Source organism: Chiloscyllium punctatum, chromosome 15 (assembly GCF_047496795.1).
Source record: "Chiloscyllium punctatum isolate Juve2018m chromosome 15, sChiPun1.3, whole genome shotgun sequence".
NCBI lineage: Eukaryota > Metazoa > Chordata > Chondrichthyes > Orectolobiformes > Hemiscylliidae > Chiloscyllium > Chiloscyllium punctatum.
In genome coordinates, this window is record NC_092753.1 from 68,569,297 (window position 1) to 68,590,876 (window position 21,580).

The window sequence follows — 21,580 nt, forward strand, 5'->3', positions numbered from 1 at the left end:
GGCATCAGGCTCACCAGTCTACAGTTCCCCAGCTTTTCATTACCACCTTTCTTAAATAATGGCATTAGCCAACCTCCAGTCCTCTGGCACCTCACCTGTGGCTATTGATGTTACAAATTTCTCAGCAAGATGCCCAGCAATCACTTCCCCAGTTTCCCATAAAAATCTGGGGTACACCTGATTATGTGCCAGGGATTAATCCACCTTTAAGCATTTTAAAATGTCCAGTAATTCCTCCTCTGTAATATAGACCCTTTTCAAGCTTTAATTATTTATTTCCCCAAGGTGTCCAGCTTCTACATCCTTCACCACAGTAAACACTGATGTGAGATAGTTGTTTAGTATCTCACTCATCTCTTGCGGTTCCACACATAGATGGCTTTGCTGATCTTTAAGGAGCCCTATCCTCTCCCTAGTTACTCTTTCATCCTTAAGTATTTGTCAAATTTCTTTGCCTTTGCCTTCTTCACCTTACTTGTCAAAGTTATCTTATGTCCCCTTTTTGCCCTCCTGATTTCCTGAGAGTATACTCCTGCTGCCTAATACTGTTCTCAAGATAAACAAACGGAAATGTCTGACTGTAAATGAACAGTGAAAAACATTTCATAGAACCATGCAAAATGAGAATCCATTGAGAACCATGGTAGGAATCCCCCCTCCTGACTGAGATTGCCCTAACTTTCAGACATGCCCTCTTGCTTGCTGCAGATGCAGTGTGTTTGGCATGATCACTGCTGCCATGTGGTGTAGGTGGTAGAGAGATGTAGCACTAATATACAACAAGATGCACATGCCCCTGAGTGAGGACTGTTACACAGTATGACCACCAGCCTGGTGATGAGTCTGTGCCAATTGCCACTACAAGGCATTGGCAGAGCAAGGTAAAGCATGCATGCTGTGGACACACTGATAGGCAGGTGAATGCATGCTGACAGAGTAAGAGAGCAGCCGTGATGGGTAGCCTGATCCATGTTGTGGACTGGGTGCCTCTCCCTGACCAATATCTGGGTGCAGCTGTGTATTCTTAGTTGCTTGTGTACCCACCTAGACAGGTGCATCAATAAGTGCACCCACCAACCCCACCAACCCCACCACCCTGTGGCTGAACACTTCAACTCACCCTCCCACTCCGTCAAGGACATGCAGGTCCTGGGCCTCCTCCACTGCCAAACCGTTACCACCCGATGCCTGGAGGAAGAACGCCTCATCTTCCACCTTGGGACCCTGCAACCTTCTCCCTCAACTTCATCCACCTATTGCTTTCTCAGCTACCTTCCCTCCAAACCCAACCCCCTCCTATTTGTCTCTCAGCCCCGGACCACAAGCCTCATTCCTGATGAAGGGCTTATGCCCGAAACGTCGATCTTCCTGCTCCTCAGATGCTGCCTGACCTGCTGTGCTTTCCCAGCAAAACACCCTCGACTCTGCTCTCCAGCATCTGCAGTCCTCACTTTCTCCTGCATCAATATGATGCCAGGATGGTGGTAATGGCTCCCTGAATGTCAGGTACCAATGTCCATGGAAGGGTACGTGTGACTGATGCACGTAAACCATGCCCTGCTCTGCAGTTTGACCATGCACATGATTCCTTCTGTTCAGAGGAGGCAGTGAGCTGAATGCAGAAGGAACCCGCTGTGGTTTCCATATTGGGTTTCCCAACAGCTAATTTGTTGAGGACGCTTGGTCAGATCACAACCGGAACATTAATAAGGAATGTTGGGATATCAACAATGATATTAACAGATGTTAATCACCATCAATTTGTTACTGCCTGGTAAGATTTGAGGTCCTGTGAATCTTTTAAAATATTTCAGGTAATTAAACCTAATCTTTATCATACTAAAATTTAAGATGGCTACTTTGCAGCATTTCAAATTTTCCTCAACTAATTGACTCTTTTTTAACTGCACAAGAAATAATTAGCTTCAAGACAACCATTTTTAATACAATTTTCTGCTCTCTTTAATGTTCACGTTCTAAACTCAAATTATGTTGTCAATCTGAACAGGTTTTTAAAGAATTAAAAATTTTTACGCTACAATTTAATAGAATGATGTTCATGCCAAGAAATAGCCTTCCTGCTGCAGTGAAGGCCCCAGGAAGGGGACCATACCTGCCATTGCCAACACCACGGGAAGGGAACGGATGGCACCAAAGAAGGGGGAAAAAAGAAAAACAAGAAAAAGAAAAAATAAGAAAGAGCAAAAGTAAAAGAAAAAGAGTGAAAAAAGAAAGGCAGATGGAAGCAGAGGACCCCTGGGCCTGGGACCTAGCCACAAACTATACTCTGCTGCCACCAACTCACCTTTTGTCTCAAGACTATTTTCTTCTTTTTTTCGATAGCTTTAGATTCTTTTTCCCAATGGTTTATTCATATTTGAAGACAGGAATCTGTACCCCCAAACATCAGGTGGTATGGGACAGCACTCTCTATGCAGTTTGCTACTACTTTGTAAGTGATGAGAATAGAAATTCTGGCACCAATCTTTCTTGCAATGTTAGTTTATGATGTTTACCAGTACTAAGTGATGAAGGGTTAACCATAATAAGCTTTTGGCAAAAAAGCCTGAATTTGAGTAACATGACATGGTGAAAACAGATAATAACAGGTTATATTAGCTTCATTACAGCTAATTGGCAAACTCTATTGCACAATGTAAAAGACATTGTTATTTCCAAAAGGATACAGCTATGTTTATGCGACATGATTGTAGATTGTTGAGCTAGTGATTTGCAATTGGCTTGCTGCTCCCCGAGACAATCATTTATATATCAATGGGAGGAGCTATCCCAAAGATCCAGAGTTAACTCTTTCAGTTCAATTGTCTTATATGACAATTCATACTTCCTCTGATATACCAAATCTACAATTCCACATTTATACATGTATAATTAACTTACCTGGTCGAGGTGAATGCTCTACCATTATGTATCCTGTGCACTGGGTAATATGGGCTGCTTGAGGTTGAAACAACTTTAGATGAAAATATATGATTAATGAAGTCATTATATTAATGTAACAAGTGAATGTAGACAGGAGGTAGCCCAAGAACATGTTTTGCTCTGTTATTTTTCAAACCATAAATAACAGTTTGAATTTTACAGTTACCACTGACTCCACTAAATTCTGTAAATGAGTTGCCAGCCTCTTGTCCCTAACCAACATTCCCAGTGTAAACAGCAGTCATCACCCAGAACCAGCTTCACTGGGTGTGTCATTTCATTCACAAACCTGATACCAAGTTCCTGAGCAACTGCTTTTCTCTGAACATCACGGCAAGAGATTCCCAGGAGAGTAGAGGAGTTGCCTCAGAGATATTATCGAAGCATGATGTGAAGAGATTCTCACTGAACCTAGCTCTTACCACTCAGAATGGAGAACAGGCTTTCAGGGAAGCAATGAGTGATTGGACAGATTTCGATCGGAGAATGTTGAGGCCAAAGACAAGGCAGTGGACGGAGTGCATAGCGCCCTGTGAGTAACTCAACTATTCAACCCTTCAAACACCACAGACCATAGAGTTTGCAGATCATACATCAGACTTATCAGCCATCTGAGAATGTACTGAGGATTTACCCAAGAGAGGGTGTGAGATATCTTCAATCTGTTTCTGATGTCACCTCTCCAGTAAGATGAGAGTAAACACTGAACAAACACAGTTCAATCTGAATCAGCATGAATAAATAAATAATTGACTGGTACTATTCCACATCTCTCAATTTATCAGAATCAATAACTAGTCAACAATTCGTTTCAAGCCTTACATAGCAAAATGTCCCAAGATCCTTCATCAAACTATCGCCAGATGATATTTGGCACCAAGCCACCTAAAGACTTTAGGAGAAGTGAACATACATTAAATAGGTAGGCATTAGGCAGCATCATAAACAAAGAGGGTAAGACAGCAAGGTAAATTGGAAAGAATTCGAGAGCTTCTGGTCTGACAGCTGAAGACATAGGCACAAGGCACATGAGGGAGATGTAAAAAAGCGTGCTTTTGGAGGATAACAGGATTGGAGAAAGTTACAGAGGTGATACAGGGAAGGATTTGTATACAAGGATGGTAGCATGAGTATTGTGACAGTTCTGGGCGGGATCTTGTTTATTTGTTCTTGATTTTTGGACGCTGCTAAATAGGACAGCAACTATTTCCCTTTCCTACTTGCCCTCAAGAGGGTGCTAGTGAGCTGTCTGCTTGCACTGCACAGGTTCATTTGGTGAAGGGACACACATGATGCTATTATGAAGGGAGTTTCAGGTATTTGACCCAGTGACAATAAGTGAACAACACTTTAGCTCCAAGTCATGACTGTACGTGTGAAAGTTGGGGAGGAATGTGCAGCTGATGGTTTTACCATGTGCTTGCTCCCTTTTATCTACCACGGGGAGAGATTGTGGGTTTGGAAGGGGTGTCAAAAAGTGTTAGTAATTTACTGCAGTGCATCATGGCCAGTGGTGGAGAGTGGGAATATTGAAGGGGCTGCATAAGGTGGAAAGCAAGCATGGTGCTTCGTGGTAGGTGGAGGTTTGTGAGTGTTTCTGGAGTTAGATGGAGAGTGTGGAGCGTTCATGACTCATGATTCACACCTTGTAGATGGTGAACAGGTTTTGAGGAGTCAGGAAGTGAATTGCTCACTGAAGCATTCTAGGAACAGTATTTGTTTGGTTGGTGCAGTACAATTGCTGGTCAATGGTAATGTCCAAAATGTTAAAAATGAAGGCAATATTTGTGTCTTTGAATGTCAAGGGGAGGTAATGTAATTGTCTCTTTATGGAGATGCTCATTGCCTGGTACATGATTGTTATGAATGTTACTTGCCACTATCAACCTAAGCTTGTGATATGATTCCGTTTATAGTGAGACCTCAATTTCCATCACCAAGAGTGACTTGGCAGAAGCACCGATGACCTCACTGGTCACGTCCTGAAGGACATAACTGCTCAGCTGCTTCTGGGCAAATGGTCAAGGACGTGGAAGGATATACTTGACCTCACTGTCACCAATCTGCCAGCTGCCAATGCCCCTGTCCATGTGAGTACTCGGAGGAGAGACCAAGACACAGTCCTTGTGGAGGTGAAATCCCATCTTCACATTTAGGATACTCTCCATGGTGTTGTGTGGCACTACCACATGCTAAATGGGTAGATGTTGATCAGGTCTAGTAACTCAAGATTGGTTATTCATGAGCAGCTGAGAGTGCTAGATAGCAGCAGAATTAGACTCAATCACAGTCTGCACCCATATGTCTGTCATATTCCTCTACTCCACCATTACCATTAGGCTGGAGGATCAATCCTAGTTCATTGAAGACGGAAGAGGGCATGCCAGGAGCAGCAACAACATCTCAAAAAATGAGGTGTAATGAAGCAAGAACACAGGGGTTCTTGCATGTCAGCCAGCATAAACCGAAAGTGATAGACAAAGATAAGTGTTTCCACAATCAACAGATCTGATCTTAACTCAGCAATCTGCTGAAAGCCTGTTCTGAATGGTGGTGGACAAATAAACTCACTCGATGAACAAGCTCCAAAATAATCACCATCCTCAATGATGGAGGAATCCAGTCCATCAGTGTAGCAGATAAGGTTGAAACATTGACAAAGTTCTTAACCCAGAAATACTGAGTGGCTCCACCTTGGCCTCCTCTGGAAGTGCCCAGCATCACAGATACCAGTTTTTAGCCAATTTAATTCACTCCATGAGATATCAAGAACCAGTTGAAGGCACTGGATACTACAAAGACGATGGGACTGGACAACATTCTGCCAATAGTACTTAAGCCTTGTGCTCCAGTGTGCGTCACAGCCCTAATAAAACTGTTCCAATGAAGCAACAATGCTGGCATTGAGCTGATAATGTGGAAAATTGTCCAGGTATTTCTCTACATACAAAGCAGGACAAATTCAAGCTGGAAAGTTATTGCTGGATCAGTCTGTCCTTGATCATCAGTAATGTGAAGGAAGGTGTTATCAACAGTTCTGTCAACCAGCACTTGCTTCATTCTAACCTACTGACTGACACTCAGGAGAAAAACCTCTCTGCAGGTTGGAGTCATACTGAGGATAAAAGATAATGTTAAAAGTTAATCATCTCAACTCCAGTACATCTCTTCAGCAGTTCCTCTGGGCAGTTTCCTCAGCACAGCCATCTTCAGCTCTTTCAACAATGTCCTTCTCTCCATCATGAGGTCAAAAGTAGGGATGTTCACAATGTTCATTCACAACTCTTCAGATATAGAAGCTGTCTGTATCCATATGCAGTAAGATCTGGATAATATCTAGGCCTGGGCTGACAAGTGGCAGGTAGTATTCACACCATGCAAGTGCCAGGCAATGATCTTCTCTAACAGAGAGAATCTGACAATTCAATCGTATTGCCATTGCTGAATGTTCTAGTTTCAGTATCTTGGGGTTACCATTTACCAGGAACTATACTGACCAGTACTCTGGCTCAGATCAAAAGTTAGGAATCCTGCAGCAACTAACTTATCTCCTGACTCCCTCAAGCCTGTCCACCATCTACAAGGCATGAGTCTGGAATGTGCTGGAATACCTCTCACTTGTCTGCATGAGTACAGCTCCAACAATACTCAAGAAGCTTGACACCATCCAAGACAAAACAACTGCTTGATTGGTACCACATCCATAAATGTACATTTTCTCCAGTACCATGGAGAAAATGTACATATGTGGATGTGGTACCAATCACAGGCAGCATGGTGGCACAGTGGTTAGCACTGCTGCCTCACAGCACCAGTGACCCAGGTTCAATTCCCACCTCAGGCAACTGTCTGTGTGGAGTTTGCACATTCTCCCCGTGTCTGCGTGGGTTTCATCCAGGTGCTCCGGTTTCCTCCCACAGTCCAAAAATGTGCAGGTTAGGTGAATTCGCCATGCTAAATTGCCTGTAGTGTTAGCTGAAAGGGTAAATGTAGGGGAATGGGTATGGGTGGGTTGCTCTTTGGAGGGTCGGTGTGGGCTTGTTGGGCCCAAGGGCCTGTTTCCACACTGTAAGTAATCTAATCTAAACATGCTCAGTTTTTTTTTCTTTCTGTAACCTATACTATTCCTTCAATGTTGCTACCAGCTTCACGATAAAGGCTTTAGAATAATGTTTTATCACTGTGGTTGATCCCCTGACTGTTGCTGACTGACAACTTTTGCATTTTGTCTCCTTGCTGACTCCCTGTGCTTTCTTAAAGCAGTAATGCTCTGACATTGGTAAATCCCTTTTCTTTAAAATAATATCTTCTTCAATTCGAAACCAAGCAGCTGTTCACCATGTTGTATTCTGGTTTGGGTTGTTCACTGCCACCAATCCTCCTTTCTCAAAGCTGTGTCTAAGGCCTGTCTATATATTACTGGTGGAAGATAGACCACTGATGGATCTTAACAGAAGGGGCCTTTGAATTCCATAACAATATACTTTATTGCATGATAGCAATAGGATAATTTGCATTTAAGTTCTTATGAGTAATTACTCAGGATTACCTGGAACTGTGAAGAACACATTTATTTCTCTTGGGAACTCACGCAGATTTCAGTGGCCTCTATCCAAAGACTGTGTGATGTCATCAGATTGGGTGGACTTAATGCAAAATCAACATCGAGAGAAGGTGGTGGTGGAGAGTTCATTATTTGAACCTGAGGTCTGTGACCAATGGTGTTCCACAGGGATCAGGTCTGGGTCCACTTTTGTTTGACAGTTATATCAATGATTTGGAAGACAATCTAGAAGACATGGTTAGTATGTTTGAGGATGACACCAAAATTGGTGGTATTGTTGAGAGAGAAGAGGATTTTCTAAGACTACAAAGAGATCTTGATCTATTGGGTCAATGGGCTGAGGAGTAGCAGATGGAGTTTAATTTGAATTAATGCAAGGTATTTTGTTAAAAAAAACAAGGGCAGGACTTATACAATTAACGGTTAGGCCCTGGGTAGTGCTGTAGAACAGAGACCTAACGGGTTCAGATATGTAATTCTTGAAATTTTCATAACAGGGTGGTTAAGTAAGCATTTAGCCTTCATTGCTCAGAGCTTTGAGTATAGGGGTTGGGACATCATGTTGAAGTTGTACAGAACATTGGTAAGGCCTCTTCTTGAGTACTGTGTGCAGTTCTGGTCATCCTGTAATAGAAAAGAGAGTGTGAAATTGGAGATGATTCAGATTTACCAGGATGTTGCCAGGAATGGAAGGTTTTGAGTTATTAAGATTGGCTTAATATTCTGTGACTTTTTCATTGGAGCATAGGAGGTTGAGGGGTGACCTTATGGAGGTTTATATAATCATGGGGCATAGATAAGGCAAATTGCAAGGGTCTTTTCCCTAGAGTGGAGGATTTCAAGACTAGGGGGCTTCTGAAGGTGAGAGGAGAAAGATTTTACAAAGACACAAGAGACAACATTTTTATAAAGAGGTGGTTCATGTGTGGAATGGTTTGCTGGAAGAAGTGTTGGATACAGGTACAGTTACAAAAGCCATTTGGCTAAGTACATGAATTGGAAATGTTTGGAGGGATATGGGCCAAATATAGGCAAATGGGACTAGTTTGGTTTGGCAATGTGGTCGGCGTGGACGAGTTGGACTGAAGAGTACTGTTTCTATGCTGTATGACTTTACCTCTCTATTACCTCCTTCAGAAACATTACCTTATGAAACATAGATCTCTGTCATTTACTGGAGAATGAGGATTTTGTTCTGTCTCCACGTTTTCTTTTGAAGTAAGTCATCATTCATTAACATAGCTGGTGGATTTCTTCAGCTGTGTTGTTGTTAGCATTCATTGTGTTGTTAGCATTCTGAATATTTCTACATCTCAAACACATTTTCCTCAAGCAATATATCTCTCTGTTGTGTCATGTGGCGAGGATCATTAATAGTCTGAGTGGGCTTATTTATATATCAGGGCAAAAGTGAGGACTGCAGATGCAGGAAACCAGAGTTTAGATTAGAGTGATGCTGGAAAAGCACAGCAGGTCAGGCAGCATCTGAGGAGCAGGAAAATTGATGTTTCAGGCAAAAGCCCTTCATCAGGAATAGAGGCAGGACCCTTCAACCCCAGGGCATCAATGTGGATTTCATCAGTTTCCTCATTTCCCCTGCCCCCCCCCTTACCCCAGTTCCAAACTTCCAGCTCAACACCATCCTCATGACCTGTCCTACCTGCCAATCTCCCTTCCCACCTAACCGCTCCAACCTCCTCTCTGACCTATCACCCTTACCCCACCCCCATTCACCTATTGCACTCTTTGCTAATTTCTCCTCAGCATCACCCCCCCCCCCCCCCCCCCCAATTAATCTCTCCACTCTGGAGGCTTCTTGCCTATATTCCTGATGAAGGGCTCTTGCCCAAAACGTCGATTTTGCCCGAAACGTCAATTTTCCTGCTCCTCGGATGCTGCCTGATCTGCTGTGCTTTTCCAGCACCACTCTAATCTAAACTCTTATTTATACATCAGTCGGATTCTCATTTTCAGCCTGCAAGGTTTGGTGGTGATGTTACTGCTTTCACTGCTACCAGCTGGTCTTTTAGTTCAGTTGTTTCACTGAGGTGAGGATTATGTGCCAATTCTTTTGAGGGGTGTTCAAGTTCATTCTGATGCTCAACTTTCAGCTTTGACATTGTGTTCTGCATCTCCAGAATCTCATTATCTTAATCCTGTAGATGTAGATATTGACTGAAAAAAAGTTCTTTAGTGTTTCCAGAATGCGCTGATGAGTTTCCCTTGCAATCTCCATCAGCTTTCATGCGACTATTTCTCCATGTTGGACATTGACATAAATCAATCTGTCTCTATTTCTCTGGATGGCTTTTAATTGGCTCCTTGCAGTTGTTGTACTAACAGCTCATGGGCCATTTCTGACAATTGAAATTTTAAATATGTCAGACTCAAGCTGATTTTTCCAGAAAATGATCAAAAGGATGTATTGCTTCCAACTGTATTCTGGAAATGTGGCATCGTCCGCATTGCCTGAAGCCTCAGTGGTCATGAATGTGTGTGGAAGCTAACAGCCTCTTCCCTGGATCATTAAAGATGTCTTCATTACTCCATAAACCTGAGGTCAGAGATTCTGTGATCACAGAACTGGCTGTAGAAATGTTTAAAGCTTGACTTGCTTTTTTATTAGAGAGGTAAGAAGCAGACACTTTTGGCTTTGATTCCCAGTAATGATCTGGTCCTTTGTCCCAGAAAGAATTTGCTCTTCTAACTGTGACTGCAGTTACTGTTGCAGCATCTCCTTGATCGATTCTGTGAAATACATGTACAACTTCACTTCTTTTTTTAAGAAGGAACTGCTTCTCCTAAATGGGACACCTGGTTTCTGTTTAGCTATCTAAATCCAAAAATATCAGAATGGCCAAACATCTCAGACTCTAGTAAATGAATGACTGGATGGGGTAGGTCCTTCTCTGTGACCAAATGTGTTTGTGTCACCACCATCTCTCCTTTTGCACACCAAGCAACATTGTTAATTAATGATTGAATTGTTATGGTATAGAAAGAGGCCATTCAGCCTCTTTCTGTCGGATCAGTGCCGGCTCTCAATGCAGCAATCCAGTCAGCTCCATTTAACACTCCATTCCTGTAACTCTGCAAATTTCTTTTTTGATTAAATTAGATTCCCTACAGTGTGGAAACAGGCCCTTCAGCCCAACAAGTCCACACTGACCCTCCGAAGAGTAATCCACCCAGACCCATTTCCCTCTAACTAATGCACCTAACACCATGGGCAATTTGGAATGACCAATTCAACTGACCAGCACATCTTTGGAATGTAGGAGGAAACCGGAACACCCAGAGGAAACCCACACAGACACCGGGAGAATGCGCAAACTCCGCACAGACAGTTGCCCAAGGCTGGAATCGAACTTGGGTCCCTGGCACTGTGAGGCAGCAGTGCTATGAACTGAGCCACCGTGCCACCCCCAAACTTTCCATTAACTGCCCATTCAATTTCCTTTTGGCTGGGAAATCATCAATGAAGGAGCATCAACACCTCATTGAGGTCAAGATTTGCAAGTGGTGATTATGTTGTCCTCTCAAAATTATTGTACTTAAAAAGGTAGAGGTTTCACATGCTGTATGAAGTAGCTTACTTCCAGGCTCCCCAATGACTTTCAGCCATTTACATGGTTTAAGTTAAGAGTTTGTTGAGATATACCCCACTTGCTGGGTTCAGTGTAGCTCCAATAATATGTAAAAAGTTTGCCTGCTTGATTGCTTTAATCCTTCTACAGCTCTATGGTGTCAAAGAGAGAGAACACACAGACTATTGTATCTGTGCCACTCAAAATTCACACCCATTCTAATCCCACTTTCCAACACCTGGTTGTTACAGCTCTTCAAGTGCAGATTCAGTTTCTTTAAATGAGTTGGGGGTTTCTACCTCATCCATCTAACTGGGTTGTGATTTCAGACACATGCAATCCTTTGGGCGAGAAAAATTATTTCCTCATGTCCCTTCAAGCCCTTCATTATAACGTTCAACTCAGTTAAGGCACCCTTTAACATCCTCTGTTGAGGAAAACACTCCTAGACTATCCAATCTTCATGGTGACAATTTTGTAATCCAGGTAGCATTCTTGTAAATTTCCTCTGTCCTATTTCCAGGTCAAGTGTGTCCTTCCCTGTAAGATAGTGAGCAAAGGACTATACAAAATACCAGGTCTGGCCTAACCATTTGTATTCTATCTTTAATACAAAAAAAGGTAAATAAGTGAGAGTGCCTTTTATAACTGTGATCTCTAACATCTAGAGCAGTCAGAATTCTCCCCAAATTACAAAGCATCCTGACTTGGAAATATATCACTGTTTCCTTCATTGCCACTGGTTCAAAAACCTGGAATTTCCTTCCAAAATTGGCCTGGACTTTTTTTAGTGGCTAGATGGTTCTTTCACCAGCATAGATGGAGTTACACTTGCAGATTCTGCACAGGAACTCCCTGGGACATTGAAGCTTCGACTGGGTTATTCCCCTGGGTATCCATTTAATTTGGAGAATTGGGAAGGTTCAGAACAGTTATGCAAATAGGTACCAAAGAATTGGCAGACAATTAAAAACACAGTTTAACTCCTCAGTAATTATTAAATTGTCCCCCAATTTATCTCACACACTTCCAACTATACTGTCCCTGTCTCTAACACTCCCCAGATCCTGACCCAACATCGACACTCCTCTCCTCTGGCGCCATACAGTCCCCCAACTCCTAGCTCTCTATCTGGGATCTGACACTCCCCTTGGATTGTGAAATCCAACCATACCAGCAGATCTGACACCCCCACTCTCTCCTGAAGTAGCCAACATCCCTCTAGTCACAGCCACTGACAACACTCCCCTACCCCAGATATTGTTGGATCTGACACTCACCTTTCCCCAAAAGCCCCCACCCCAGACTGGCAGCTCTCCTCCTGAGACCTGACACACTCTACCACAACATTCAGCACCTGATATCATGGTCTGTTTATCCAGTAGCTCTCTGCCCACCCAGGGCCTGGGAAAACCCTGCAAACACACCCCGAGAGAGCCTTCCTATTACTGGAGTCCCCTCCTCTCCGGGACCCAATAACCATTCATACCCCGCACCCTCAAGACTGATAAGTTATGTCTCACCCCTCTGGACCCAATAACCGTAAGCCAAACTGCCTTACAGACATCATGACTTACCTGACACCCACCTACTTTCTAACATGGCATCCTATCCATCTGGCATCCTACTCACCCGTCACTTTGACACCCTGTTCTCCTTGCATCTGGCCCTCACACATACCTTACATAGTTACAAGAGCTGCCAATGAGTCTGTCTGGATGTTTAAAATGACAGAAAATGGCAATTGAATGTGTGAGAAAGGGGGCAGGGTTTTGAGGACCTTCCCTTGATATTCCTGCATTATGAGGGACTTGAAAGATTTAGAGTATGTTCCACCTTTCTGAAGAAACCCTGATCAAAACATCCTGTCAGAAATGCAAAGCTTTTCCTTAATGCAAAAGAACATTCGGAGCTGAGGGGCAAACTGAAGGCCATTCCTCAGAAAATCAGATCACTGTTGTAGCAACACCATATCAATAGCACAGGTTCAAGAGGATCACCATGAACTCTCACAATGGTACACAGGGATGGTGTAGGGGTGGACTGTACATGCTCATAACAAAATGGCCCATGTCTGCTCACCCAAAATGGCTGACAAACAGAAAGAGCAGCCTGCCTTAGAATTAAAACACAAGATGGCTGACAGGAGATAAATAAGCCTTTAATTAAAGAAATGACAACATCTCTGAACAAAATTCTGCCAAGGCCACGAGTACCCCATTCCAGAAGTTACTGATAAGGGCTTGTCTCTAAAATAGACAAGCAACTAATCCTAGCCCTCATTAATAAAAGTAATTGCCCCACTGAATGAATGAACACCAAGCACAAGATATGCCTAGTCACATCCTTATGTCGTTACTGGAACAACAGTTAAAGTTATTTTGTATTTGTATCTTTTTATAGAAATTCCCTAGGGAATCATAAAGATAGTTTTTAGTATATATATATATATATATATATATATATTTAAAAATGCTTAATAAAAGTTTAAAGAAAAAGCATTGAGACCAAGATGTGAAAGTTAATTCGCTTCAGGAAATAACATGTGCTCTGAACAAAATAGATTGCTTACAGCCTCTTAATCACAAAGTACTAAGAGTAAGAAAAGCTGTGTTTAATGTTACACTCTATAACTAACTTCTGAGCAAAAATCAATATTACAAACTTTAGAGCAACTAGATAAAACTAACTGTCTTTTGTATTTTTGCACACATAATTAGGACAGTGGGAAATATAAGAGGAATAACTGAATTTGATAAAGACAGCACAAGAGATACATAAATAATAGAATTCAAACAGTCTCTACAGATATAGCCAGACAAAGAGGACTGAAGGAGTATAGCAATTATCTTTGCTATGCAAGTGAACAGGATGGACAGAAAGATCCCAAGGCCTAGAGATAATAATGCTTGTTAAACAAGATGGGATGATGGGAAGCAGAGGCTGGACTTAAAAATGCCCATCATTAATTAGGTGTCTTCCCAGATTGTGTGTATGGATTATGAGAGAAGAGCTGTAACCATGTTGTATGTGATTATTATAATACAGAAATATATAAAAATACTGCTTTTTACTGTACAAGTTAGTGTGTCATTGATCTACCTTCTGATCTGAGTCAAAGATTAAGCAAATAACTAAGTTCACTTCGATGCTAGATTCAGAAATATCCTTTGGCCCTCTCCCTGCTTTAACAGGTTTATGCATTAATAAACGTTCACTTGCCTAAGTTCTGCCTGCCTCCTGAGTTTTCATTCCCTATCAGTGGAAAATGATCCTACAGTTGGTCAATAAATATTAGACTTGCCAGCAATACCCAAAACCCATGAGCATATATAAAAAAGATGCCTAGACTGAAACATGGATCAGTCCTATGGCCTCTGCCAACACTATACTTTAGAAAATATTAGGGTTGATGGAGGATGGTCTCTGATAACTTGTCATTCTATTTTCAATTGCTGATAGTGAGCATTCATGTGAAATTTCTTAATCTCATAAGAGCTCCAAATCATTGCACCTAAAAGGATATAAATATTGTATCTCAAAGTGAAGGTTACAATTGACTTTCCAATGTTGAGAAGTCTGGTTCTGTGCTTCTCTATTAGAATCTGAGTCAGAAAGAAGAATGAGAAAACAAAATGTAAATAAAAATACTTCAAGCGACGTACCTTTGGAAATAAAGCTTCTCTTCTACAATGAAGAGATCTGTTTGAAATCCTGCTACAGTCGAGTTAATACGAGCAGAGCAGGTAAGCTTCTTTGGTTTGTAACAGAACCAGGGCTCCCCAGTCCTGGGATCAGTTAAGTTACAGAGTGGCCCAGTCGGAGGCAAATCAAGGTTACATTGAGTAGTCTCTAAAATGTTCCTATTCTTGAAGTTACTTTGAAAATATGCTCTCGTTAGTCATTCCTCACGTAGTCTTTTAAGTGTTTGGATCCCTTCACTGGGATGAGCCAGTAAAACAGAAACTTCAACTTTCCCCGGCCAAAATAAAGTAAAATTAATACATTAAAATCCGTCTTGGTTGTCAAAAACAGTTCCCGCTGAGCCAGCTTTTAAAGCTGGGGTGTGGATCCGAGCTTGGAGATAGTCACCCCCATATCGCTTTGGGTAACCTTCAAAATCATACATCTGCAGCATCATTTGTAACTGATCTCCCACATAGAAAGTCTTTGCAGAATTTAAAATTACAAAGCGACTGTGTAATGAGTCACTGCTTTTCTGAAAGGGCACAGCAGAGTTGGGTGATTTAGGCCAATAGATCATTTTCATAAGGAACGCTCCCTCTGACCTTTCTTCAGGGGTGAAGCTGTGATTCTGGTAGCCATTTTGCACCAGCTTGTCTGTCCAATGGAGATTCCTTGTCTCCACTTTCTGCCTCATGGTGTGATTAAACTTTGGAACTGGATATCTTCTCCATTTTGACTTAGGACTGATAACTGCAGTTTTATCATACTGTGAAAAAAGCATATTGTTTTCGTGAATAATTGGGAATTCTTCAGAATTGCAGCATCTTAATTAAATCATTATATATTTCAATGTGACAGTGAGCATTAATTCAGTTATGTACTGCAGCTCAGATCAGGAGAGGAAACAGGTCATCAGACAGCCTAACCCTTGATTCCCCGACAGCACAGTGATCTTCTTCTGAAAATGACCAGGCCAGTAAAGTTCCCAGTTTAATTCCCAATCTGTGCAGAATTGATTTCAGCACTGCTGAGATAGTGAGGGGAAAGTACACACTCAGTTTGTGTTCCCAACTCACACACTGTGCAATGATGCCTGCTGGAAGAGCATAAGATGAGGCATAGCATGAGGAACAGACCTGGGCTTCAGTTAGAGATCCTGCCTCAGATCAGGTGATATGTAATGAAGGTACGAGATCAGTCTGTAGAACTGTATCTCAGTAGGATTTGTTCTCATAACTTCAGTCATAATCTCAAGAAATGTCATAAATCCAGCTCTCAGTTGATGAGCACCCTGAACAATGTGTCAGAGTTCCTATCTGTCATGTTCAATAAACACCAAGAATTTTTCCAACAGGGAATACTACCAGCTTGCTCATGTCAGAAACAAAAGACAGACTGGTTAGACAAAAGACAGAGAAAGGTAGACTGTTAATTTCTGAACTCCGGTTGGTATAAAATTAGTTATTTGATACAATGCCCACCTGCTGCATTGTTTACATTGTATAAATGGAATAAAGGTAATAAAAGGCAATCAAGTGGGCACTGAATGATTATTTGGATAGGAATAATCTTCGAGTGTATGGGGAAATGTTGGAGATTGGCACGATGTAATGATGCTCATTTGAAGAGCCAGTGAGGACACAATGGGCTAAATGGCCTCCTTCTGTGCTGTAACCATCCTGTGATACGATTCCAAGAAGACACATGAGTGCAGCCAAATGCCTGGCAGGCCCCTGTTTTGTTAATGGAGAAGATGTTTATATAGAATCATAGAATTCCTACAGCATGGAAACAGGCCATTAGGCCCAACAAGTCCACATCGACCCTCCAAAGCGTAACTCACCCAGACCCATTCCCCTAACCTATTACTCTACATTTACCCTAACTAATGCACTTAACAGACACACCCCTGGACAGTATGGGCAATTTAGCCTGGCCAATTCACCTAACATGCACATCTTTGGATTGTGGGAGGAAACTGGAGCACCCAGAGGAAACCCACACAGACATGGGGAGAATGTGCAAACTCCATACAGTCACCCAAGGCTGGAATCAAACTGGGGTCCCTGGCTCTGGGAGGCAGCAGTGCTAACCACTGAGCCACTGTGCCACCTTCTAGGTTTTATTTTGAAGTTTATAACAGGCAGTGTAAAATCACTAATCTGTTAGTTTTGTTTTTACTTCAGAGCTGATAGCCCAGAGTTCGGTTGAATAGAGAACAATTTATCTCCCAACAGCAAAATCTTGTTTAGTTCAGTTCAGGGTATAGGTCATTGTAGCAGTAATGATTTTCTAGCCCATGTCATCTCTAAGTCAGGAGAGTTGACGGCTTATTCCCTGCCATCGTTAGACTTATGAATGGACTATCTAACTTCAAATAATGCTGATGGTGTTAAGGTTGATCTAGCCTAGCACATGCCTTGCATGGTGTAACTGCCCAGATTTTTTTCACTCTATGACCTGTCTGCACTTGCTTACTACGATCTGCCTGCACTGCTCGTAAACAAAGCTTTTCACTGTACCTAGGTACATGTGACAATAAATAAATAAATCAAATTCAACTTGGAATAAAAATCTTCATGTTGTTCAAAACAAAAAGGCTTAGTCTATCACACTTGTGGAAGTTTCATGCAATCAGATTCAGAAAGGAATTGTACATTTTTGTCTACAATTTCACAAAAGAAAATAGAACAGCTGTTTAATTCGAAACTGAAAGAGTTGAAACAAGAATAAAATTTTGATGGACTTGAGTTTCTGAAACAGATCTTGTTGAGAAAAATGTTGAAATATTGTTTTGATGTTTGTGTTAAGATCCTTCTAAATTGTTCTTTCTATTCACAGTTCGGTGCAACTTCGAGGGCTAAAGGGCCTGTACTGTGCTGTAATGTTCTATGTTCTATATTGCTTGGCTTGTTTTAACTTTTCCTGTTTATGTTCTTTTATTAAAGAATATGTGCAGCTTTGTGAAATATTTTTTCAGTGATGAACCACCACACTAATTAACTAAAACTAATTCACATGCCAGGTTTCATTCTGGGATCTGATTTGTCCATTATCATCATTAGCTGGCATCATAACAAGAAACAATGTGGTCAAAATGAGGAGAAATCTTTGCAATAATTAAACAAATTGGTTACAAAGAGCAAATTTGGCCCGAATGGTCCAAAAGAGAAGTTGCCAAAGCACAGACAACTTATGGAAATGCCAAATAGCATCCAGTGAAGCGAAAATCAGAGATATTTTAGAGTTTATTGTGTTGAAGACAAAATATGAAATGTTGCTGCGTATCAGCATGAATGGATTCTCTTGGAAGTTCATCTTAAATTTAAGCAAAATTGTTAAAAGCAGTTACTTAAGCAAGTTTGTTAAAGAAAGGCAAGAAATATGAATGGGTAAAAGAATGTCAGAGGGTCAGAGAAAGCTTGAAAGCTTTACTAACTACCACACTGAATTCCATGATGTCAAATTATGGGGAGAAACTGAAACTACAGAAGTTTGGTGTAAACCAGAACCTGCAGGAAATACACAGCAGGTCTCAGAGACTGTGCAGAGAGAAACAAAGTTAATGCTTCACTTGGAACATGAGGCTTATTCAGGAACTTGATCTTGTCTTGTACTTATCCACTTTACACCAGATATGCAAGCAGCTCTCGATCTTTTCATTTCTACATCCAACTTTATCTCTCCTTGAGAATAGTGAACTCATATCAACCTATGCCTGGTTAGTTTCACTTCCCTTACATATTGAATGCAAATTCAATTAAGGCAGGACTTATACACTTAATGGTAAGGTCCTGGGGAGTGTTGCTGAACATAGGGACCTTGACGTGCTGGTTCTCAGTTCCTTGAAAGTCGAGTTGCAGGTAGATAGAATGGTGAAAAAGGTGTTTGGTACACTTGCCTTTATTGGTCAGTGCATTGAGGATAAGAGCTGGAAGGTCATGTTGCGGTTGTGCAGGACATTGGTTGGGGCACTTTCGGAATACTGCACACAATTCTGGCCTCCCCGCGACAGGAGGGATGTTGTGAAAATTGAAAGGATTCAGAAAATACTTACAAAGATGCTGCCAGGGTTGGAGAGTTTGAGTTATAGGGAGAGGCTGAATAGACTGGGCCTATTTTCCCTGGAGTGCCGGAGGCTGAGGGGTGACCTTGTAAAGGTTTATAAAACCATGAGGGGCATAGATAGGGTAAATACACAAGGTCTTTTCCCTGGGGTGGTGTGGTCCAAAACTCGATGGCACAAGTTTAAAATGAGAGGGGAAAGATTTAAAAGGGATTTTTTCATGCAGAGGGTGGTGTGTATATAGAATGAGCTGCCAGAGAAAGTGGTGGAGACTCAGACAAAAAGAAAATTTAAAAGGCATCTGGATAGGTTTACAAATTGGAAGGGTTTAGAGGTATATGTGCCAAATGCTGGCAAGTGGGACTAGATTTATTTCAGATACTTGGTTGGGATGGACGAGTTGGAAATCCTGCATTCCGGATCCCAATACTTCATTAGATATCCTGCTCCATGTGACCCTAGATCTGTGGTCAAGAATCAGGATCCAAAACAGAAGCTTGCAACCCTGAGTGCAGGATATCCTTAAGTCTCGAAACAGCCAATGACAATGACCTGAAGTAAGGTATGGGGATTAGGGAAGCAATGGGAGGGGTGAAGAGTGAAAGATAAAGTGTCCTCATCAGATCAATGTCAGGCACTGCCCACAGGTGGTAAATGAGAGAAAGGTCTGGAACATTCTCATTATGCAGTGAGAAAATATAGAAAATCTTAGCAGGACTTATACACTTAATGGTAAGGTCCTCGGGAGTGTTGCTGAACAAAGAGACCTTGGAGTGCAGGTTCATAACTCCTTGAAAATGGAGTCACAGATAGAGAAGATAGTGAAGAAGGCGTTTGGTATGCTTTCCTTTATTGGTCAGCATATTGGGTACAGGAGTTGGGAGGTCATGTTGCGGCTATACAGGACATTGGTTAGGCCACTGTTGGAATTTTGTGTGCAATTCTGGTATCCTTCCTATCGGAAAGATGTTGTGAAACTTGAAAAGGTTCAGAAAAGATTCACAAGGATGTTGCCAAGGTTGGAGGATTTGAGCTATAGGGAGCGGTTGAATAGGCTGGAGCTGTTTTCCCTGGAGCGTCAAAGGCTGAGGGGTGACCTGATAGAGGTTTACAAAATTATGAAGGGCATAGATAGGATAAATAGGCAAAGTCTTTTCCCTGGGGTTGTGGAGTCCAGAACTAGAGGGCATAGGTTTAGAATGAGAGGGGAAAGATATAAAGGAGACCTAAAGGGCAACGTTTTCACGCAGAGGGTAGTACGTGTATGGAATGAGCTGCCAGAGGAAGTGGTGGAGGCTAGTATAATTGCAACATTTAAGAGGCATCTGGATGGGTATATGAATAAGATGGGTTTGGAGGGATATGGGCCAGATGCTGGCAGGTGGCACTAGATTGGGTTGGGATATCTGGTCGGCATGGACAGGTTGGACCGAAGGGTCTGTTTCCATGCTATACATCTCTATGACTCTCTTACTCTATCTCCATAGGACTCAAACTGGGAGAACCTCAGCCCTTGATTCAAGAGACAGCATGTGAAATAATTAAAATAGTATTTAGCAATTGAAATGCCTGGGCCTGAGAGACAAACTATTCCATTTTTAAATAATATTACCTTGAACCTTAGTGAACATGTTGTGACATTGGAGGCAGTTCAGAGGAGGTTCAGTCGATGATCCCAGACATGAGGGGTTTGTCGTATGAAAAGAGATTAAACAGTTTAGGCCAATACTCTCTGGAATTTAGAAGATTAATGGGAGATCAAATTGAGGTACTCAAGATGATAAAAGGTGTAGATAAAATAGATGTGAAGTGGATGTTTCCTCTTGTGGGGCCTTCTAGGACGAGAGGTCATGGTCTTGGATAACGGTAGCAAACTTAAAACAGAGTTAAGGAGAAAGCACTTCTCCCAAAGTGATGTCAAAGTATGGAATTCAACACCCGAAAGTGTGGTGGATGCTGAGACAGCGAATAAATGTAAGGAGGAGTTAGACAGATTTTTGATTGGTAATGGGTTGAAGGGATATGGAGAGAAGGCAGGGAAATGGGGGTGAGGAGCATATCAGCCATGATCGAATAGTGGAGAGAACTCAATGGGCCAAATGGCCTAATTCTGCTCCTACATGTAATGAACTTATGAGCTTTTCAACTTATTTAGAGAAAACTAATCATATGTTGATGATACCAATCTACATACCACTATGCCATACAAATTCAGCACCAGGAGCAGTAGAGCCATCGATACCAGCAATGTGAAGTGGGAGAGACGTATGGAGAAGGGAAGAGGAGATTTTCTTGGACTTTGTTCATCCATATTGAAAGGTCACAATGCACTCGCTTGTTGTAAGTCTGCAACAAAAATTAAATTTCATATGAATTAATGATGAAATTTGATATTCTTCATTGAAGGATCCTGAGGGAGTTTAATTTCACAAAATGCCCCAGAAACGAAAGCCATGCTGGAGAACTAGAGACTGTGAAATGAGGCACCAAAATGGAGGCAGGGACAGGGAGATAATTACAGATGAGTCACAATTATTTCAGCTGTCACTAAAAATCAAACCATAAATCACAGAGAAACACAAACTTCCAGTAAACACTGGATTACAGGGAAGTAAATGGAGAGAAAAGACAATGTGACGGATGCAAAGATCAAAAGGAAGAATAAAGAGGGAATGAGGTGGGGAGGGTGACAGACACATTGGAGAACTGTGGATCTTACCAGTGAGAGAGTGA

General features: G+C 41.8%; 1 pseudogene; it reads right to left on the bottom strand.

Annotated features, from left to right (window-relative positions):
• LOC140485918 (NXPE family member 3-like) overlaps positions 1–21,194 on the bottom strand; it is a 37,122-nt pseudogene extending 15,928 nt beyond the window's left edge.
• Between the last annotated feature and the right edge of the window lie 386 nt (positions 21,195–21,580).